We start from the raw sequence: 23,448 nt of genomic DNA on the forward strand, positions 1-23,448 counted from the left end.
ATGTTGAATCCTTCTATGAGCCAGGCACCATATTAAGGCAGTGCAGTGATCAGACCTAAATCCCTGCCCTCATGGACCTGATATTCTAGTGGGGCAGGGGTTTGGGGGAGCCAGGCAGTAAGCAATAAATGTAAGAAAATCATGATTTTATTATATAGTAAAGTAAGTGCTGGGAGAAAAAGAACATGATACAGAGGGTTGGGATCGTAGGGTAGGACTCATTGAGAGGGCAGCAAGGGTGTGAGCTTGCTACTGTCTTACGGAAGAATTTTCTATGCAGAGGGAGCATCCAGTGCAATCGTCCTGATGCTGGAGTGTGCCGGGAGTTAACTAGGAAGCTAGTAGGGCTGGACAGAAGGGAAGGAGCGAATGAAGACGAGAGAATGACAGATATGAGATCTGGGGAGACACAGGAGGGACAGCTCACATCCTGTAGCATCTTGTCATTACAAGGACTGACTTTCACTCTGGGTTCCATGGGAGGCCATCAGAGTGACATGATCTGACTTTCATTTTAACAGGATCCCTTGACCTCTATGCGGAGAATAGCAGGCAAGCAGTCACGGGTAGAAACAGGATACCCAGCACTCGAGCTGAGAGATGTGGGAGCCGTGAAGGTAGAGACAAGAACTTGAATTTTGGATCTCTTTTGATGATAGAGTCATTAGGATTTGGCGATTGCCCGGACACGAACAAGAGGAGTCCAAGGTGGTTTGAAGGTTTAACCAAAGAAAAGAGCCACCATCACCTGAGACAGGAAATGCTATGGAAGGAATGTCAGGTTAGGAGTTCACTTTTCTCAGTGATCATGCCAGCAAGTGACAAGGCACAACCACATTGGGCGTGGGGGCTTTCCCCGTGCCCCAGTGTGATGTTCCATTACGTGACTTGGGCTTTCACAAGACCATATGCCCCCAGGTTCCTTCCTGCCAGCCTCGCCTGGCAAATTTCTACTTCTCTTGAAAATCTTAAGGAAACAGCACCTTTCTATGAATCCTCTGCTGAAACCAAGTGTCTGGTGTCCGGCCTCCCTTCTCTGAACCATCTCAGTCCTATAGTCTACGCCACCCAGTACGACCCTGGATTATATGCTGTCATTTGTAGTTTGCTACTTCCCTGAGGTTTGCTAGCTATGGTTCTTAAAAGGTCAAGGCTCATGCTTTATCTTTTTACCACCGAACGCATGACGATGGCTCATAAGGGGACTTGATCAGAGTGTATGGATTGAGCTACTTTACACATTGTGGTGAATGACCATTGCCATATTGGATAGGAGTCACATGGGTTCATGGAGTCAACATCTCTCTAGTTCAAACGTCTTGTTATCAGATGAGAAACCTGGGTCCCAGAGAAACCTGGGTCCCAAGAATAAGTGGTCCAAGGTCTTTTAAGGAATGAGAGAGCCAGAACTAGGGCCTATTTGCTCTGATTTTTAGACTGGTGCTCTTTCCCTCACACTCAGAAACCTGGCCTATCTCCTAAAATAGACTCTAGTTCGAGACCCCGGTTGCCTAAGAGTGGGTAAAGAAAGGTGTTTTTTTCTTTTTTTTAATGTTTTATCTGTTTTTGAGACAGACAGAGACAGAGCATGAGCAGGGGAGGGGTAGAGAGAGAGGGAGACACAGAATCTGAAACAGGACCAGGCTCTGAGCTGTCAGCACAGAGCCTGACGCGGGGCTCAAACTCACGGACTGCAAGATCGTGACCTGAGCCGAAGTTGGACGCTTAACCGACTGAGCCACCCAGGCGCCCCAAAAGAAGGTGTTTTGAAATAGACACTCTCACACTCTGTTGGTTGGGACTATAATTGCCACAACCTTTTTGGTAGTATCTGATCAAACTTATAAATAAACAAACCCTTTAACTCAGGAAATCCCATTCTAGATATTTGCCCTAAAACAGACTCAGATGTGTGGGAAATGCCATTTATGCAAGATTAGTAATTACTTCAGGATTGTAGTAGCAAAATCTGGAAAGAACCTAAAAGAACATAAATAGGGAGATAGCACAATAAATCCTTGTCACCCATGCAAGGTGTGCAATTGTAAAAGGAATGTGGGAGATTTTACATGCTGATATGAAGTCAGGTCCAGGCAAAATATGGAATGGTGTTTGTATAGGATGGTCTCATTTGTATAAGATATAGGCATGTCTACATAAATATGTTGTGGAAACAGAATATTTTTCTGGAAGGATACATAACAAATTGATAACAAGGAGATGAACTGATAAGACAATCAATCTCCTGTTTCTAACAAGGAGAACTAGGGAAGGAGGCTTATCTTTTACACATTTGATTTTTTTCAACTTTTTTACTGCCTTTTTTAAATTAATATAATCAGTTAAAATTCACATTTTTAAATTCATATAATTTAAATGCTAAATATTGCAAAAAAATTTTGTCAGCCCCTCCTTTTTTTTTTTTTTTTTTGGCAAATGACCTGGGTGAAGAAGTCTGCTGTCTCCCACGGAAGTAAATCTGTCAGTGACCATTTCCCTGAGGAAGCTCACCGATTTTGACTGTCACCTGCATGTTCGTTCTTGCTGGCGACTATTGGCAAATGGGGAAATGACTCCACCAACTAGGTGCCCTTGAGAGGCCAGACCTCAGAAGGAGATCAAGAAAACAAGCTTCTACCTGTAATCTCCTGCCTGTTTCCTCCAAGACTGGGCCCCAGGCTTGGGCAAGGGTGATTCACCCACTTCTGTAGGAGGAAAGAGGACGTCGAATGACAGCTACCAGCCCTGACCTAAGGAATCAGAATCTCTGGGGTAGGGCTCTGGCAGCTACATTTTTTTATCCCCTCCCTCACACACCCAGGTAGCTCTGTGTCCACATGGCTTTGCTAATTGCTCTCTTCTCTGTGATCGAACCCCCTGAAGCTTGGCGTTACTAGTAGAAGGACAGTTTCCTAATGGGGCTTTTGTTCTGATGACCCACGAAGTATCACCTGTGAACTTGTGGTAGGCATGACACGGATCCCCACCAAAACGCCCGTGTTCTAGTTCCTGGAATCTGTGCATGTGCTATCTTCCCTGGCAGAAGGAGTTTTGCAGGTAAGTGCTCACCCTGAATATCCAGGTGGGCCTAATCTAATCATGTGAGCCCTTAAAAGAGAACTTTCAGAGGAAGAGGTGACTGCAGAAGAACGGCCAAAGGGATACAATGTGACTTTGAAGGTGGACGAGGGGGCCATGGCCAAAGAACGTGAGCAGCCTCTAGGAGATGAAAAAGACCAAGAAACTGATTCTCCCCGAGAACTTCTGGAAAGGAACACAGCCCAGATGGCACCTTAATTTTAGCCAGTGAGACCTGAGTAGGACTTCTAACCTGCAGAACTGCAAGGTAATGCATTTGTGTGGTTTTAAGCCACACAAATTATTTGTAATAATTTGTTACAGCAGCTATAGGAAAGCTAAGTATTCTGGGAAAGAGTATTTAATGTGAATCTAGTCAAGTATCTGTATATCATCAGGAGTGCAGGAAATACAGGGGCTTAAGGAACAACTTAAATGACACCAGGAGGAAACACTAGACAAACTAGGAATATAGCAGTTTCTGGGGGTGCCTGGGTGGTTCAGTCGGTTAAGCGTCTGACTTCAGCCCAGGTCATGATCTCACAGTTCATTAGTTCGAGCCCTGCATCGGGATCTGTGCTGACAGCTCAGAGCCTGGATCTTGCTTCAGATTCTGTCTCTCTCTCTCTCTCTCTCTCTCTCTCTGCCCCTCCCCTGCTCATGCACTGTCTCTCTCTCTCTAAAAAATAAACATTAAAAAAAATTTTAAGCTGTAGAGTCTGAGACTAACTGCAAGAGGTTGGCCTCAGATCCAAACTGAATTGTAGAACAGCTATTTGGTATCCAGAAAGTAGAATTGGTTGGTGTGGAGGGGAAAACACACACACACATTTACTGTCAGAAGTATTATGAGTAAAAACAGATCATAAAATACTCTGTGATTGATCTTGCAAACACTTTCCAGTCTCAAAAGAGAACCAACAGAAGTTCACCCTCATGTGCAAAGGATCCAAATATACATCTACTTTACGGCCACAGGGTGATCTTGAATCCACCGGTTCACGGTCATAATTTGGTCAGAAGGGATTGGATTTGGTGCAAGTCCCAAGTATAATATATACTATATTGATGACTTTATGATAATATTGGAAACCTAAGAGCAAGCTAGGGCTGACTTGAACACTGCAGTGACTCACATGAACGTGCAAGGTAGATTAATAAATCCAACAAAGATCCAAGGACCTACTCAACCAGCGATATTCAAAAACTAATCTGGGCAGGAACCATCCAGCACATTCCACAAGTGACTGAAAACAAACCGCTGTTATTTATTACCCACCCCTAGGACCAAACAAAGAGCCCTGCATTTGGTTGGTTTATCTGGATTTTGGAGAACACATATTTCACATCTGGAAATATTGCTAGTTTCACAAGACTTCCCTAGAGAAGGCCATGTTTGAGCCGGGAGCTGACCAAAAGTAGGCCACGTCTCAATTATATAAAAGGATAACTCTCTCAGTGCTTTTAAGCCCTGTGATCCCTGCTCAGATATAATTTTAGAAGTATCTGCTATTGTACATGCAGACTGAAGCCTACGGCAAAAACCTGTGTGTGTTTCCCAGGGACAAGCACTGAATTTTGGACCAGAAAATTCCACATGCCACTGCCCAGTACTCAGCATTTGGGAGACAATTACTAGCTAGCAAGCTTGGTCATTTGAGACTGCCTGTGTGACTGAAAGACGTGAAATAACCACGATCCCTGAGATACCCATAATGCCTTGGGTGACATCAGAGAAGCACTCTAATAAGGAAGGCAGGGTCCAGAGGAGTTCCAGAAGAAAATGGAAACAGTTCCTACAGGAGCATGCTACCAGGGGAACTGAGGAGGCACCTGCCTCTACACCTAGGCAAGTAGCCGCTTTTCTCCTACGACTGACTGGGATCACCTCAGAAATTGCTGAAACCTATCGCATGAACAGCACTCAACCGACCAACCAAGCCACTTGGTTCATGGGGCAGTTCCAAGGCGAATGGAGAGTATCCTGTTTGCAAGGCTGCAAGTTTAAGACCAGCGGATGGAAAGACTCTGAAGGAGGGAAGAATAAATAAACTCAATTGGCTGAACTGCATGCCCTTTTTGTAATGGCGATGGCAGAATTGAACAATGATAAAGGTCCCTGTGTTTGAGTTTTCACCAACTCATGGGCAGGAGCCAATGGCCTGGCCACGTGGTCAGGTAAACGAGCAGCAGAAAACTGGCCTGTTCAAGGGTGCCTATATAGTGTGCAGCCCTATGGAAATCACTCTGGGAATCTAAGAAGTGTATTAAAGTGAGACATGTTGATACCCATCAGAAGAACTCTTTTCCAGGTTCAGAAGGTGACTGGAACCACCAGGGGGCCTTTCTGGTGTTCTCCCGGGAAGCAACTGCCTGAGTCCATGAAATGAGAGGGCAGGGCAGGGCTGCAGCAACGTGGAGATGAGCTGAGGCTAAACTCATTCCTTGTGCACCCTCTCGAGTCCCAAAATGCCAACAACTGCTCTGTCTGCCAACAAGAGAGGCTGCAAGTGGTGATGGGGAAAATTCCCCAGGGGAAAAGTCTCACCCACAGGTGGTGAGTGGATGCATCGGAAAAATGCCGGTGGCCCCAGGAGGCTATACATGGGCCCTGAGCAGAACACTCTTACTCCAGACTGGGCCGTGTGTGCCCAAGTGTGTGCAGATGCCGACACCACTATTAAAGGATCGGAACAGAATATACTGGATCAATTGAGGTGGCTGAGTTACATGTCTTCAGACCGAAGGATGCACTTTACAGCCCATAGTGTCCAACAGCGGGCAAGAGGTATCACATCAAATGGGCATATGAGCTGCACATCATTTCTCCGAGGAGAGGTTTAATAGCGAATTCAAATGGACAGTTGAACATTTGCTGTCTAAATGGGGAGTGGAGAGGGGCGCCTGGCCGGTTCAGTTGGTAGAGCATGCGACTCTCAGGATGGTGAATTCAAGCCCCACGTCAGGTGTGAAGATACCTTAAAAAGAAAATCTTAAAGAAACTTGTTAATAAAATGGGGAGGGGAGAGATAAATGTGTGAGTGGCTGGCTTACACAACCTCATGACCGTGTGTTCACACTCAACACGAGTGGGGCTAAGGGTCCCCACTGATGGATCCCTCTAATTTTCTGGGATATCTGGGAACAGGGGTGAGGGGGGATGCTGGCCCAATCGTACAGTTCTCTCCCACGACTTTCTTTTTTTCCTACATGATGCAGTGCTTCCAGAGCCAGGGGTCCCATGGCAGTTACTGGAAGCAGAGATGATTCCTCAGTAGGAAACCATAACAACCCTTTTAAACCTTTATGTCAGAACTCCTCAAGGCCCAATGGGTAGATTGTGTCTGCACCCCGTCTGGGAAAGTTGGAGTTGACAGTAAATGCTATTGTGCTGCCTGTGGTTGAGATGGCCCACTAGTTCTGTCCATGTGTCACCCTACCCTACATGAATGGGAGTGGACTGAAGGGTAGGCAGTTGCTAGGCTACTATTACTGCCAGATATCTGGACCAATGTCCCTTCCAAAGGTGAAAAAGTTTGTGTAAAAAAGCAAACAAGCAAACAAACAAAAAAACAAGGTTGCCTGGGTGGCTTAGTTGGTTAAGCATTCAACTTTTAATCTGGGCTCAGGCCATGACCTTATGGTTGTGGGACCGAGCCCCATGTCGGGCTCTGCACTGACATCATGGAGTCTGCTTGGGATTCTCTGTCTCCCTCCCTTTCTGCCCCTCCCCCCCAAATAAATAAATAAACTTAAAAAAATGGAGAGAAGGAGAAATAATAGCTGAGAGTAAAGAAATGATAAGTGAGCTATGCAACAAGTGAAATCCAATATTATGTTAATACCTCTAGAGAGACTCAGAGCAAAGGAACAGCATTATCCCTTAGCACAGTTATACTGGAGACCCAGAAGTGTGAAGCTAGTGTTTGCCAAGACCACTCCTGCTTCTGGAATCTGACAAGGTCACATGGCAGTCTGCAAATCTGAGTGAGATCACCCTGGAAGACATTCTGGCCATGTGATGTGATATAATAATGAACTGTGATATGATAATGACCATCCCTTAATGACTAAATGTGTTACGGACCCAGGCTGGAACGCTGGCGGAAAAACCAAGCGGCACTCAGACATCTTGGTGGATTGGAGATTTATTTTACACCAGCAAACTCAGAGGAGGCTGTTTTTCCAAAGGTCTGAGCCTGGAATGCAAGTGAGGAGGGTAATTTATAGCCGACAGCCTCCATATCTGTGGGGGTTTTTGCGCGCACGGCAAACAAAGGAAGAAGAAACCGGAGGAGGGGTCTCGAAGCTACAGGCCAGAGTTTGTTTTAGTCCAATCAGCCATCTTTGGTGCCCTTTATCCACTTCTCCAACAAAAGGAGCTCTGGTAACACAACTGTATCTTTGGGCTTCTATTTTTCAGATTTTTCATGGTACCAAGTTGTACCATGACCCTACTGCCATATGGCATAATACTGATGTTGTCGGTAAGGTACTTCATATAGTCTTGTGATAACACTGATATTGGTTATCAAATGTATTGGGGGATTGAGTCAAAAGCTCTTCAGGACAGAACACCTACCGAAAATGACTGGCCTGCGGAGGAACTGGATCTAGCTAACCATCAGCTGATTTCTATGCTAAGTAGTTCTGCCCAAGCTCCCAAGAAGCACAAAGGCAGTAGATCATAGGGGAAAAGAACAATGCAATTAGCAATCAAATCTTAAAATAACAAAACGGCAGCCCCATGTGCCACAGTGTGCTATGCAGAAATACATATCACCCTTGTTTTTGTGCGTGGAAAACTTTTAAGCAGAGTGGAGAAAATGCATGTAATTGTCAAGAATATGAAAGTGTATGTAATGGCTTTATGAGACAAATTAGTTATTTCTTTAAACCTAGCTCTAGCTTACATTGGCTTCTCCAAATCTGTTATGTGTATTCATATTGGTACTATTGCTGTATCTGTTTTTAAAATACTAAATCAGATGTGAATGCTCTGACAGGTATGATCATTTTGCTGTGAGGGATCTGTCGCCAAAGACTAGGGGGTAAGCTGGTGAAATAATAATAATAAAAATAAATTTGGTCATCATCCCCAGTTCCTGGCACAGAGCTCCTAAAACCTTTGGAATTCCCTGAGAGACAGGGATGATTGGAGCAACTTTTGTTATTCATAAGGAGCCCTTGTGAACCTTACCTGAGTTTCCGCTAATGAGGTAACTCTTGATAGCCTCAGGGTAAGGGCTAGCTGTCAGAGGAAACAGCCCCAGGATTTGAGGGTTACAACCTTCAGCCCAATGCCCCAAACTCTAGGGAGGGGAGAGAAGATGGAGGCCGAGTTCAATCACTAATGGCCAAAGATCTAATCAATCACGCCTACATAATGAAACCTACGTAAAACGCTTTAAACAATGGTCTCAGAGAGCTTACACATTGGCAGTCACGTGTGCTGGCAGGGTGATGCAGTCCAACTCCACGGAACAGAAGCTCCTGTGCTCAGGTGCCTTTGGCCTTGGCATTATATGCTGCTTCATGTGGCTGTTTATTTTCATCCCTTACAACACAATGTGATAGTAAGCAGAGCATTTCCCTGAGCTCTGTGAATCATAGAAGCAAATTATGGAGGGAGGGAGAGGGGTAGGAACCCTTGACTTTGTAGCCAAACTTTGACCAAAGTGTAGGAAGCTTGGGGACCTGATACTCGCTACTGGCGTCTGAAGTGAGGGTAGGCAGTCTTGTGGGAACACGTCCTGGTGAGTCTGAGATGGACTCCTGGCAGTTAGTGTCAGAACTGAAAGAGCGGACCTAGACCGGCCGACTCCATTTTGTTTTGTGTCCTCCATCTTGAGTGACTAAGTCCCCGACATGGCCCCCTTTCCGGGGGAAACCGCAGAAAGAAATTCCCTTTCGAACTTCCTGTTCAAACCACACCCGGCAACCTGAGCAACGGGAGTCTGACCCTTCCCCAGCCAATCGGCTAAGGCCACGACTGTTACCCCACCATCTGCCCCTAGATCCCTATAAAACCTTTGTGCTTTTGAAACCCACTCTCTCTCCAGCATCTCACCGCTGCGTCTGGGCAGGTAGGAGATTGAGCTCCAGCTAGCTCGAATAAAGGCTCTTTGCTTTTGCATCGGATTCGGCTCCCTGGTGGTCTTTGGGGATCACGAATTCTGGGCGTAACAGAACCAAACTGAATTGTCTGACACCCCATTGGGGTTGCAGGAGTGACTGGTTAGACAGAAAAATCATTAGATGTAGAGGGGCACCTGGGTGGCTCAGTCGGCTGAGCGTCCGACTTCAGCTCAGGTCATGATCTCACACTCCAAGAGTTTGAGCCCCGTGTCAGGCTCTGTGCTGACCTCTTGGAGACTGGAGGCCACTTCAGATTCTATGTCTCCCCCTCTCTCTGCCCCTCCCCCTCCCCTGCTCATGCTCGCGCTCTCTCTCTGTCTCAAAAATAAAAACATTAAATTTTTTTCTTAAGTCATTAGACGTAGAGAGTGCCCAGCCACCAGACCTGGAGGCTATGATCAGAAATTTGAATTCCCTTTTAAGTACTCTTATATTGTATTTTTTTGGAATACTAACTCCATAGCCAGCTTCTTACATTTATGAATTCCCTTCAATATTCGCAATGATCCTTTGAGATCAGTATTATGATGCACATTTTATAATTAAGTTAAAAGTTAGGCTCGGAAAGCAGAGGCAACCTACACATGGTCACACATATGGGGTTGCAAGAAACACAATTTGAATTCAGGACCGGCTGACAATGTCTGTCTGGCAAAGGCAGGAGCAGACTGAAGCAGAGCCCTCCCCCCACCCCCTCCCCGCTGCACATGGACTGTTTGAGTGGTTTGAGTGTATGGAATGAGAGACAACTGCTCCGATATGGCCGGAAAGCCCACGAGAAGTAAGAGCAATTATTTCATGATACTACCCCAGGCAGTGTTGTAAGAGGCCAGACAAAAAGGAGATAATGTTATTAAAATAGTGTGCCTGATTAAATAGTTGTATTTTTCATTCCTTTTAGAGAATATTGCCCTGTGGCTCCATATCACACTGAATGGATGGATGGATGATGGATGGGTTGATGGATGAATGGATGGATGGATGAATGGATGGATGTCTCTGCTTTGGAAGAAGAGCTAATTAGAAGGTATTGCTGATTAACTTCATACACAAGAAGAACAAATTTCCAGTTATGAAATAAATAAGTCATGGGGATGTAATGTACAGCAGGGTGATTATCATTAATAGTATTATATTGCATATTTAAAAATTGCTAAGAGAATAGATCGTAAAAGTTCTCATTAAAAAAAAAACAACTTTGTAACTGTGTGGTGAAAGAAGTTAACTAGACTTATTGTGCTGATCATTTCACCATATATACAAATAGTGAATCATTGTGTTCTACCCTTGAAACTGATACAATGTTGTGTGTCATGTATACTTCAGTTGAAAAAGAGAATATATGATATATCAATATAAGAACATTCATGAATAGAATGCATCACATCAATGGATTCAAGAAGAAAAAATATGTTACTATTTCCATAAGTGCTGAATAACTTCTGACAAATTTCAACACTCATTCCTTTAAAAAAAATTTTTTTTTCTTAGCCTTGACTCTCAAAGTTGACTTCCTAGGGACATAGTAGGGTTAAATACCAAGTTGTTTGTTTGTTTGTTTGTTTTTCAGGGAAGTCTTCTCTATATTGGAAAAGTTCTCCTTTACTTATCTAGAACCAAATCTGGCTGCCAAGGATCACAGAATCACACCACAGGCCAGAGGGAAGACCCCTGGATATGACGTGCGTGATGTGCCTCTGCAGGAAAAGGAAATTCAAGAAGAATAGGGCAAAGGGGTCAGAAGGAAGTGTCCTGGCTATGCCCACTCAAGATAAAAGCCCCTAAATGTAGAAGGGGGTGAAGGACAATAGAAATATCTACATGAAGTTGGAGTCAATATAAGGGAGGAACTTCATTCTTGCTCTCCTCTCATCACTAAGGTAAATGGCAAGACCCTGAGAGAATGCCTTCATTTAGCATGGCACCCACATTAAGGTGGCCATGGCTGAGGGATTTTGAAAGGGCAGTGAAAGACCCCCAGAGCGCTGTGCTCCCCATCCTGAGAAGGGAGGCCTCAAACATGCAGCAAAAGAGGCCTGGGAGGCTGACAAAGGCCAAGAGTAGGAACAGTGCCAAGACTAAAGAACCATCCGTCAGGAGCCACACACACCAGAAAATACCAGAACCCAGTGGCCCCACCCCTGCCCCATATATTCCCTCCTGCCACCAGAGCTTTTTTGACAATAAGGTGGTGGAGGAGAAATCCCTTGAGAGAGGGAAAAATAACGTTGATGAGCAGTTCTACCTTTGAACTTAATAATGACCCCAAAGACATTGAATTACTCCCAGAGAGAATAATTAAAATCCAAAAAAAAGGGAAGGAATCTTGAATCACCCAACCCCCTCTTCCACCATCATTAGCAGGAATGAAGATTTCAAAGCACAGAACCAGTGATCCACAGAAAATGTGTGTTTTGTAGATCTGAATTGTAATGCGCTCAGTTCTGCTTGTGGGCTCTGAGAGCTTGCCTTACTCAAAGTCTGAGGACCTCTGACATATCGATCACTCAGTCTTTCCGGGAATACTCACTTTACCTGGATGCCAGACATCATACTCCTGGTTTGCCTCACCTTACGGGTCATCACTTCTCAGTTGCCTTTGGCAGTTTCGTGTCTTGCCAACCTCTATATGTTGGAGGGCCCCAAGGATGGGTTCTCGGAACCATGCTTTTGTCATTTACGTTTCTGCCTCCCAAAGTGTCCCAAGACCAATCTGTCCTCTGGGTTCAGACCCTTTTGTCCAAGTGCTTGACACACTGCGTGGACGTCCAGCAGGCATTTCAAAGGAAGCATGTCCAGAACTCTGACTCCCAGCCTGCTCCTTCCCCAGGTGTCCCCACCTCTATAAATGCACAATTATCCCTGCATCCAGGCTGTAAACCTAGAACCCATCCTTGACTCCCTTGTTTCCTTTATGCCTTATGTCTGGTCCATGAGCAAGTCCTGCTGATCTATCATCAAACCCCCCTCATCTCTCACCTTGTATCCTAATCCATCTTCCTGCTTCCATTCCCCTATAGTGAATTCTCCACCTAGAATGGTTTAAAACATAAGACAGACCTGTCACTTCCCTGCCCAAACCCTCCAAAGTCTTCCTGTCACGTATGGAATAAAGTCTGACCGCTTGTAAATCTCTGTATAATCCGACCCTTGCTTCTCTCTCTGGTCTCATTTCTAATCTGCAGCATCGCCAACTCGTTTCTCTGCTTTGCTTACCCTTTCCAATCACACTGGCCTGCTCCCAGTTTCATACACCCCAAACTTATTCCTGACTTGAGGTCTTTGCCCCTTGCCTTTTCCTCTGCCCAGAAGGCCTGCCCTAGGCATTCACATGGCTGATTTAAATTCCTTCTTCCTAGAGACAGTCTTGGTCTGTCTCTCTAAAATAGCACCCCTCCATCATTTTCCATGGTGCTACTCCCCTCCCCACAAGTAGAGGGGGTTAGGTTGAGAATATGGCTGATATAGAAGACAGCAGAGTTGGGACATGGAGAGGAACACAGTAGTGATATATCTTTCAATAATCATATATGCATAACAGATGATGCAACAGTGAGAGTCCCTGGTTCTAGGCATGCCTGCACTTGGAGTCTTTGCAAGATCATGAGCCAACAGAATCTCTTTGTCTGAAATTCCTGTTTGGGTTGTGTTTTCTGCCACTTGTAACCAAAAATCTTGATCCTAAGGACCAAACCCATGAACACCCACGTGCTGTCTACCTTGACATGACATTAGTATTCTACTGTCTCTATCAACATGACTTTACTCTGCAAGGCAAACCTATTTTTTCTACTGCCCCTTAAAAAAATCTCTTAGTAAAATCAACATTGTACAGCAATACAAGTTTTTTTGTGAATGCAAAAACTAAGTTGTGCTGTCCCCAATGTTTATAGCAACACTATCAACAATAGCCAAAGTATGGAAAGAGCCCAAATGTCCACCAATAGATGAATGGATAAAGAAGATATGGTATATATATACGATGGAGTGTTACTTGGCAATCAAAAAGAATGAAATCTTGCTATTTGCAACTACGTGGATGGCACTGGAGGTTATTATGCTAAGTGAAATCAGTCAGTCAGAGAAAGACAAAAATCATATGACTTCACTCATATGAGGACTTTAAGAGACAAAACAGATGAACATAAGGGAAGGGAAATAAAAATAATATAAAAACAAGGAGGGAGACAAAACAGAAGAGACTCATAAATATGGAGAACAAACTGAGGGTTACTGGAGGGGCTGTGGGAGGGGGGAAGGGCTAAATGGGTGAGGGGCATTAATGAATCCACTCCTGAAATCATTGTTGCACTATATGCTAAGTAACTTGGATGTAAACTAAAAAAATAAAATAAAATTTTTAAAAATGAGAAAAAAAAGAAGCTGCCATTTGCAACTATGTGGATGGAACTAGAGGGTGTTACGCTAAGTGAAATTAGTCAGAGAAAGACAAATATCATATGACTTCACCCATATAAGGACTTTAAGATGCAAAACAGATGATCATAAGGGAAGGGACACAAAAATAATATAAAAACAAGGAGGGGGACAAAACATAAGAGACTCTTAAATAAGGAGAACAGTTACTGGAAGGGTTGTGGGAGGGGGGATGGGCTGAGTGGGTAAGGGGCACTAAGGAATCTACTCCTGAAATCATTGTTGCACTATATGCTAACTAATTTGGATTTAAATTTAAAAATAAATTAAATTAAAAATTAAAAAAAAACAAATAAGTCGTGCTGCAAAGTTGTTAAATGGCAAAAACAAATTACACCATTACGGTCTTTGACAACATGACTTTATTATTCCGGGAAACTCCTGCCCAGGAAGATAAAAAGTTGCAGGTGACTTTATTGTTCCTGTTAGGAACTTTCTGAAATCAAACAGATGCAAGTGAACATCAGACTGCTCAATATTTCAATAGAGAATATCAAATGACTGTTTATACCTTAAGATGCTTCTAAACCTTCCCCCTGGTAGCCCCTGCCTCGTTGTGTCCACGGATCCTAATCAAGCCCCTGCATTGAAAGACCTCTTAAGCCAGCCCCTCACACCTCAAAATATCCAAATATCCTGATTTTGCCCCCCACCCAATTCTGATATTGTTATACCGTCAAGGTGGCAATAAAGTCATATTGGCTGATGATTGTTCCAGCAATATTTTCATAAAGAAGCATTGAAGAATAAATACAAGTAACTGATCCTAGACCTGAGCTCTGTGAGTATTAATTTGGGGTGTGTGTGTGTGTGCGCGCACAGGCGTGCACGGGCGCTGTTAGGGACTTTCTGAAGGATGACATCCAAGAGGAATCTTTCTTTGGGATTTCACATCCATTTTATCTGCTTCTCCTGACCTGTGAACCCTATGGATCTCTTGGGCCATGACTAAAGTTTGAAAACACTTTTGTCTTCTTTTTATTCTATAACAGGTTCTGTAGTTGCAGAGGCCACGTGGGATCGTGGACAGACTCGGAACCATGGCTGAGTCCTGGCCCTGCCACGTTTAAGGGATGTCAGTTAACTTTTGTGCCTCATTTAAAATGCAGGTGACACTGTGTATTAGTCAAAGTTCTCCAGAGAGAACCAAAATCAATAGGGTGTGTGCGTGTGGGTGTGTGCATGAAGGCAGAAAGAGGAAGAAAGACACAGAGACAGAGTGAGCAAGATTTATTTTAAGAAATCGACTCACGTGATCGTGGAGGCTTGGTAGGTCCAGAGTCTTCAGGGTAGACCAGCAGGCTGGAGACCCAGGGAGGAGTAGCAGTTTGGGTCCAAAGACAGTCTGCTGACAGAATCCCCCGTTACATGAGGGAGGTCAGTTTTTTTTCTTTCAAGGCCTTCAACCAATTGGATGAGGCCCACTCACATTATGGAGGATAGTCCGTCTCACTCACAGCCTACTGATTTAAATGTTAGTCATACCTTTAAAAACTACAATAATGTTTGACCAACTATCTAGGTACAGTGGCCTAGCCACGTTGACACACAAATTTAGCCATTATGCCATCCCAGAGTCTCTGTTCTTAACAACAATAATAACGAAAAATCCAACTCAGTCTAATGCCATCTCTCCAAACCCCAAACATTACCATGTTCTACTTTTCTAAAGTTATCAATCATCAATTACTATTTTTCTTTGAATTGACTGCATTTTAAATTTAAATTTATTCTAGAAGAAAGATCTATTGCACTACACTGAAATAAAAGCCAGGGGCACCTGGGTGGCTCAGTCAGTTAAGTCTCCAACTCTTGATTTCAGCTCAGGTCATGATCTTGCAGTCAATGAGTTCAAGCTCTGCATCGGATTCTGCACTAACAACACAGATCCTGCTTGGTAATCTCTGTCTCTCTTCTCTCTCTGCCTCTCTCACCCTCAAAATAAATAAATAAACTTAAAAATAAAAGAAATAAAAGCTAGTATAATTTTATATATACAGAAGTAATTATAAAAATGAATACAATTTGAAGAAATTTAAGGTACTAAAGTCTAGCTAGAAATCACTATCTCGGGGTGCCTGGGTGACTTGTTCAGTTGTGTGTCCAACTCTTGATTTTGGGCTCAGGTCGTGAGCTCACGGTTCACAGGTTCAAGCCCCACATCAGACTCCACACTGATAGTGTGGAGCCTGCTTGTGACTCTCTCTCCTCTCTCTCTGCCCCTTCTGCACTCACACTCTCCCTCTCTTTCTCTCTCCCAAAATAAATAAATAAATATTTTTTTAGAAAGGAAAAGAAACCACCATCTCATCGAGGTTCTGGCCTGAGTACTACTTAGTTTTTGTTAAGAGGAAAAAGAAAAGAAAGGGAAAAAAACAACAACAAAACGATAGGCATAGAACAAATGCAAAAATAAAGGAGACACAATAGCAAACTGAAATCATTCTCGTTGGCATATTCAGAAGGATTAAGAAAAACATTTGTTAAGAATAGTTTTTTCGGTCCACAAGATTTGATATTACATCATTTCTAGGAATGATGTAAAATCGTTCCATGTACAACAAAAAGCGTCTCTTATGGCTATGTATCTTACTCCTTGGGAAACATAGACTTCTAAGGGAGAAGGAATCAGTGCTCAAACCTAAGACACAGTAAGAGACGAGAAGTGCATGTTTGAGGGGGGACAAAGTGTGTCACGCTCTGTTAAGGTAAGCTGTTTTCTCTAGTTTCCCTAAAAACCTCTCAGTCAAATCGATGTTGGAAGCTAATGCAATTCATTCGCTATAGATGTAAGAAAGTGCTGAGCTGCGCTTCAAAAGTGGCTGCACAGCAAAAACAAAATCCACAGAGACGGCGGATGTGTGGGTGATAAATGCCATCTCATTCAAAGGATTATTGGGCATCTATCAGACCCAGGCTCTGCACCAAGCCTTGGGAAGGTAGAGACGAAGAACATGGTCCCTACCTCTGTGGAGCTCGTGCTTGTGGGAGGGGTGTGGTGTACTGGGTGGTCCCCCAAAGAACACAAGCATTTTCCAAGGGTGATACATAGAATTCCCCATTCTGCTACTCCTTTTTTTTCCCCCGCTCTTGGAACATACTAGTTTCCTTCTCCCTTGGGTCAATAGCATGTTTCCAGTTCCACTAGTACATTACAAATTTATAATTTTAAATGTACTGGTATAGAAATCATGTATTTACTTTGTTAAATAAGAGATTGAGAGACGACATGGTATAATGACACAGACTAGAATTCCTAAATTTTAAGTTGGCCATCCAGTACCTGGGTAAACTTCCTCTGCTTCAAATTTTCTTAGGACAAAGGCTTAATACTATGTCTGTCTTACAGACAAAAGATTTGTTATTGAACTTTACTTTTATGTAAAAGTACATAAAAAGTATATGCCCCTGCCCTCCCTGTACTCCCATAACTGTGGCTATGGGATTACTCTCTGGCCAATGGAATGTAAACAGAAATCTGGTTTTATTTATTTATTTTGTTAAATGTTTTATTTATTTTTAAGACAGAGAGAGACAGAGCATGAGTGGGGATGGGGCAGAGAGAGAGGGAGACACAGAATCTGAAGCGGGCTCCAGGCTCTGAGCTGTCAGCACAGAGCCCGACAAGAGGCTCGAACCCACGAGTTGTGAGATCGTGACCTGAGCTGAAGTCGGACGCTCAACCGACTGAGCCACCTGGGCACCCGTAGAAATCTGGTTTTAAAAAAAGGTACTCTGCTCCCCTTTTTTGGTCCCTTCCTCCATCCTGCTGCTCGGAGCATCCTGCAACACTAGCTGGCATCTTGGAGCTTGGGGATGAAGGCCACATCCTAGACATGCACGGTGAGGAACTGGTTGTTTGTCTTGTTTTGTTTTGCTTTGCTTTGGTTTTGGCGTTTTGGGGTGGGTTTTTTTTCTTCTCTTTTATTAAGTTTTTAATTTTAATCCCAGTATAGTCAACCTACAGTGTTGCATTTGTTTCCGGTGTACAATAGAGTGATTTAACAATTCTATACTCAGAATTAGTACTCATCACAAGTACGCTCCTGACTCCCCACCACCTATTCCCCCCACCCCCCAGCCCCCTCACTTCTGATAGCCATCAATTTATTGTCTATAGCTAAGAATGTTTCTTGGTTTGTCTCTCTCTCTCTCTCTCTTTTTTCCTCTTTGTTCATTTGTTCTCTTTCTTAAATTTCATCTATGAGTGAAATCATATGGTATTTTCCTTTCTCTGACACTTACTTCACTTTGTAATATACTCCTAACTCCACCCATGTTGCTGCAGGTGGCAAGATTTCACTCTTTTTATGGCTGAATAATATTCCATTGTGTATATACACCACCTCTCCTTTATCTATTCATCTGCCAGTGGACACTTGGGCTGCTTCCATAATTTGGCTACTGCGAATAATGCTGCAATAAACATGGGGTGCGTGCATCCCTTTGAATTAGTGTTTTTGTATTTTGGGGGTAAATACCCAGTAGTCCGATTACTCGATTGTATGGTAGATCTATTTCTACTTTTTGAGGGACATCCACTCAACTCCTCAACAAACATTTGCCTCTTATACACCACTGTCTTCCATAGTGCCTGCACCAGTTTGCAGTCCCACAAATGGTGCACGAGGGATCCTTTTTCTCCACATCCTCACCAACATTTGTTGTTTCTTTTGGTTTTGACTTTAGCCATTCTGACGGGTGTGAGGTGATATCTCATTGTAGTTTTGATCCCATTCTGTTACTTTTTACAGAAAGAAAACAATTTTAAAATAACATTGTATCCTTAAAGCAACTCTAATGACTTTCACTAGCAGGTAATTTTCTTTCAACAAATCCTGATTATTTGAATTTGAAAAAATAAAGCTGGCAGTTCCATCTGGGTTATGGATTTAATGTTTTCTTCTATTTTATTTTTTAAAGATTTTTAAGTAAGCGACATGCAGAAGAATGAACCTGGACCACTGTCTTACACCATACACAAAAATAAACTCAAAATGGATGAAAGACCTCAATGGAAGACAGGAAGCCATCAAAATCCTTGAGGAGAAAGCAGGCAAAAACCTCTTTGATCTTGGCTGCAGCAACTTCTTACTCAACACGTCTCCAGAGGCAGGGGAAACAAAAGCAAAAATGAGCTACTGGGAACTCATCAGAATAAAAAGCTTCTGCACAATGAAGGAAACAATCAGCAAAACTAAAAGGCAACTGACAGAATGGGAGAAGATATTTGCAACATATATTTGCACATATATGTTGCAACGACATATCAGATAAAGGGTTAGTATCCAAAATCTATGAAGAACTCAACACCCAAAAAACAAATAATCCAGTGAAGAAATGGGAAAAAGACATGAATAGACACTTCTCCAAAGGAGACATCCAGATGGGCAACCGACACATGAAAAAATGCTCAACATCGCTTATCATCAGGCAAATACAAATCAAAACCACAATGAGATACCACCTTACACCTGTCAGAATGGCTAACATTAACAACTCTGGCAAAAAGAGATGTTGGCGAGGATGCGGAGAAAGAGGATCTCTTTTGCATTGTTGGTGGGAATGCAAGCTGGTGCCGCCACTCTGGAAAACAGTATGGAGGTTCCTCAAAAAACTAAAAATAGAACTACCCTATGACCCAGCAATTGCACTACTAAGCATTTATCCAAGGGATACAGGTGTGTGTTTTCAAGGGACACATACACTCCAATGTTTATAGCAGTGCTATCGACAATAGCCAAAGTATGGAAAGTGCCCAAATATCCATTGATGGATGAATGGATAAAGAAGATGTGGTATATATATACAATGGAGTATTACTCGGTAATCAAAAAGAATGAAATCTTGCCATTTGCAACTACATGGATGGAACTGGAGGGTATTATGCTAAGCAAAATTAGTCAGTCAGAGAAAGACAAATATCAGATGACTTCACTCATATGAGGACTTTAAGAGACAAAACAGATGACCATAAGGGAAGGGAAACAAAAATAATATAAAAACAAGGAGGGGGACAAAACAGGAGAGACTCATAAATATGGAGAACAAACAGAGGGTTACTGGAGGGGGTGGGGGAGGGGGGATGGACTCAGTGGGTAAGGGGCACTAAGGGATATAATCCTGAAATCATTGTTGCACTAGATGCTAACTAATTTGGATGTAAATTTTAAAAAATTAAAAATAAAATTAAAAAAGATTTTTAAGTAATCTCTACACCCAGTGTGGGTCTCAAACCTACAAACCTGAGATCAAGAGTCACACACTCCACTGACTCAGCCAGCTAGACACCCCTTTTCTTTCTATTTTAGCCCAGTATCACTGGCATACATTGGCAACTGCTTTAGAGCAGTGTTTCTTAAGCTAGACTGCTAGATTTATCCATCATCACTTTTAAGTCTGGAACCAATCAATAGGTTATTGTTCATTAAGAATCGTAGCACTTTGATATTTAAAGCTAAATCCAGTGACCCACTGGTGGCCCACTGTTCCATACATAATTCTTGGATCATAAGAGCTTCCCTATTTCAGAAATCTGGAAAGAAATATTAAGTGATCAAACTTGTGTTGACTATGTTGGAGTCTGAAGACAGCCGAAAGGACATCAAGCTTCCCTACCTGCCAGGTACTCGGGGGAGGGTTGAAACTACTTCTCACTGAACCCAGCAGTGAATCATCTATTTCAATCACTTTTCCTGTGGCCTATTGACTAACTGCTATTAAAGGAATTCATTTTCGCATGAACTTGGAGCGTCTCTCAATGTCCTTTCAACACTGGAATTGAACTGAATGAAGAATGTGTTGTTGTGCTTTCCAGAACCAACCCTCTGCTGAAGCCAGTTGAGCAAAAGGAAGCACAGGGTATTATTATTATTATTATTATTACAAACATTATTGTTAATCCTCTTAGATAAATAACACAGTCAAATCTCTGCTCCCATTTCCAAATCCCCCATATTAATGCATTCATTTGTTTGTTCATTCACTCACTCAGCAAACATTTGTCGCTTATACACTGTGACAAGCATAAGTTGCCTTTGCCCTTGAAGAATGATGGATGTGAGCAAGCAAAGTGTGCATTTTGGCCCAGTATAAGCAGCTAAGTCATGGTGATCGGCACAGGCTTCCTGGAAGAAACAATGTTTTGGCTTGGTCATAAGGACTGAATATGTGCCAGTCAGGTACTGATGTCAGAGAATGGGTTCCAGGCAGAGAAAACTATACACATAGATGAAATCTGGGAAACAGCATGAAAGAGGAAAAAAAGGGGGGGGGGGGGAAGCATGAAGCCCAAATGCCCCCTGTGACTTGACCCGGCGCCCTTGGGGGAAATAGCGGGGGGACCGTTCCCGTTCGTAGAGTTTTAGCTCTCTCCCAAAAGCAGTGGAGGGCCATTTAAGGAATTTAAATTAAATTAGCTCCTCAAGCATTGTATAGGTTAAATAGTAGTGCTGCCATCAGGAAGAGCCATCTCACACAAATTTAAACGAAAAGCAGATGAATAATTCTTTTTATGTGCTGTTGAATTCGATTTGCTAGTATCTTATTGAGAATGTTTGCATCTATATTCATAAGGGATATTGGCCTGTAGTTCTCTTTTTTTGCTGGGTCTCTATCTGGTTTAGGAATCCAAGTAATGCTGGCTTCATAGAATGAGTCTGGAAGTTTTCCTTCCCTTTCTAATTTTTGGAACAGCTTGAGAAGGATAGGTATTATCTCTGCTTTAAATGTCTGGTAGAATTCCCCTGGGAAGCCATCTGGTGCTGGACTCTTATTTGTTCGGAGATTTTTGATAAAAGAATTATTCACCATGATCAAGTGCACTTCATCCCTGGGCTGCAGGGCTGGTTCAACATTTGCAAATCAATCCATGTGATACATCACATTAACAAAAGAAAAGAAAAGAACCATAGGATCCTGTCAATGGATACAGAAAAAGCATTTCACAAAATTCAGCATCCTTGCTTAATAAAAACCCTCAAGAAAGGCAGGATAGAATGAACATACTTAAACATCATAAAAGCCATTTATGAAAAGCCCCCAGCTAATATCATCCTCAATGGGGAAAAACTGAAAGCTTTCCCCCTGAGATCAGGAACATGACAGGGAGGTCCACTCACCGCTGTTGTTTAGCATAGCTTTGGAAGTTCTAGCATCAGCAATCAGACAACAAAAGGAAATCAAAGGCATCAAGATTGGCAAAGATGAAGTCAAGCTTTCGCTTTTTGCAGATGACACGATATTATGCATGGAAAAACTGATAGACTCCACCAAAAGTCTACTACAACTGATACATGAATTCAGCAAAGTTGCAGGATACAAAATCAATGTACAGAAATCAGTTGCATTCTTATACACTAATAATGAAGCAACAGAAAGACAAAGAAACTGATCCCATTCACAACTGCACCAAGAATCATAAAATACCTAGGAATAAACCTAACCAAAGATGTAAAAGATCTGTATTCTGAAAACTATAGAAAGCTTATGAAGGAAATTGAAGAAGATATAAAGAAATGGAAAAACATTCCGTGCTCATGGATTGGAAGAATAAATATTGTTAAAATGTCAATACTACCCAAAGCTATCTACACATTCAATGCAATCCCAATCAAAATTGCACTAGCATTTTCTCAAAGCTAGAACAAGCAATCCTAAAATCTGTATGGAACCACAAAAGACCCCACATAGCCAAAGTAATATTGAAGAAGAAGACCAAAGCGGGAGGCATCACAATCCCAGACGTTAGCTGATTACTACAAAGCTGTAATCATCAAGACAGCATGGTATTGGCACAAAAACAGACACATAGACCAATGGAATAGAATAGAGACTCCAGAATTGGACCCACAAAAGTATGGCCAAGTAATCTTTGACAATGCAGGAAAGAATATCCAATGGAAAAAAGACAGTCTCTTTAACAAATGGTGCTGGGAGAACTGGACAGAAACATGCAGAAGGATGAAACTAGACCACTTTCTTACACCATTCACAAAAATAAACTCAAAATGGATAAAGGACCTGAATGTGAGACAGGAAACCATCAAAACCCTAGAGGAGAAAGCAGGAAAAAACCTCTCTGACCTCAGCCGCAGCAATTTCTTACTCGACACATCTCCAAAGGCAAGGAAATTAAAAGCAAAAATGAACTATTGGGACCTCATGAAGATAAAAATCTTCTGCACTACAAAGGAAACAATCAACAAAACTAAAAGGCAACCGAAGGAATGGGAAAAGATAATTTGCAAATGACATATTGGATAAAGAGCTAGTATCCAAAATCTATAAAGAACTCACCAAAATCCACACACAAAAAACAAATAACCCAGGGAAGCAATGGGCAGGAAACATGAATAGACACTTCTCTAAAGAAGACGTCCAGATGGCCAACAGGCACATAAAAAGATGTTCAACATCACTCCTCATCAGGGAAATACAAATCAAAACCACACTGGGATACCACCTCATGCCAGTCAGAGTGGCTAAAATAAACAAATCAGGAGACTATAGATGCCGGAGGGGATGTGGAGAAATGGGAACCCTCTTACACTATTGGTAGCAATGCAAACTGGTGCGGCTACTCTAGAAAACAGTGTGGAAGTTCCTCAAAAAATTAAAAAGAGATCTACCCTATGACCCAGCAATAGCACTGCTAGGAAGTTACCCAAGGGATACAGGAGTGTGGATGCATAGGGGCACTTATACCCCCAATGTTTATAGCAACACTTTCAACAATAGCCAAATTATGGAAAGAGCCTAAATGTCCATCAACTGATAAATGGATAAAGAAATTGT

General features: G+C 42.6%; 1 long non-coding RNA gene across 2 annotated transcripts; it reads left to right on the top strand.

Moving 5' to 3' along the window:
- Positions 1-2,630: 2,630 nt before the first annotated feature.
- On the top strand, positions 2,631-18,626 carry LOC121038063 (uncharacterized). 2 transcript variants are annotated; one of them, XR_005794129.1, is made up of 3 exons: positions 2,631-3,346; positions 10,787-10,898; positions 18,577-18,626. It is a non-coding gene; the product is annotated as an uncharacterized LOC121038063 (long non-coding RNA). The 2 variants fall into 2 exon arrangements; XR_005794125.1 differs by lacking the exons at positions 2,631-3,346; positions 10,787-10,898 and adding exons at positions 17,320-17,496; positions 18,408-18,470 and having other exon boundaries at positions 18,577-18,612.
- The last annotated feature ends 4,822 nt before the right edge of the window (positions 18,627-23,448 follow it).

Source organism: Herpailurus yagouaroundi, unplaced genomic scaffold, assembly GCF_014898765.1.
Source record: "Herpailurus yagouaroundi ecotype Mexico unplaced genomic scaffold, PumYag 28, whole genome shotgun sequence".
In the NCBI taxonomy this organism is placed as follows: domain Eukaryota; kingdom Metazoa; phylum Chordata; class Mammalia; order Carnivora; family Felidae; genus Herpailurus; species Herpailurus yagouaroundi.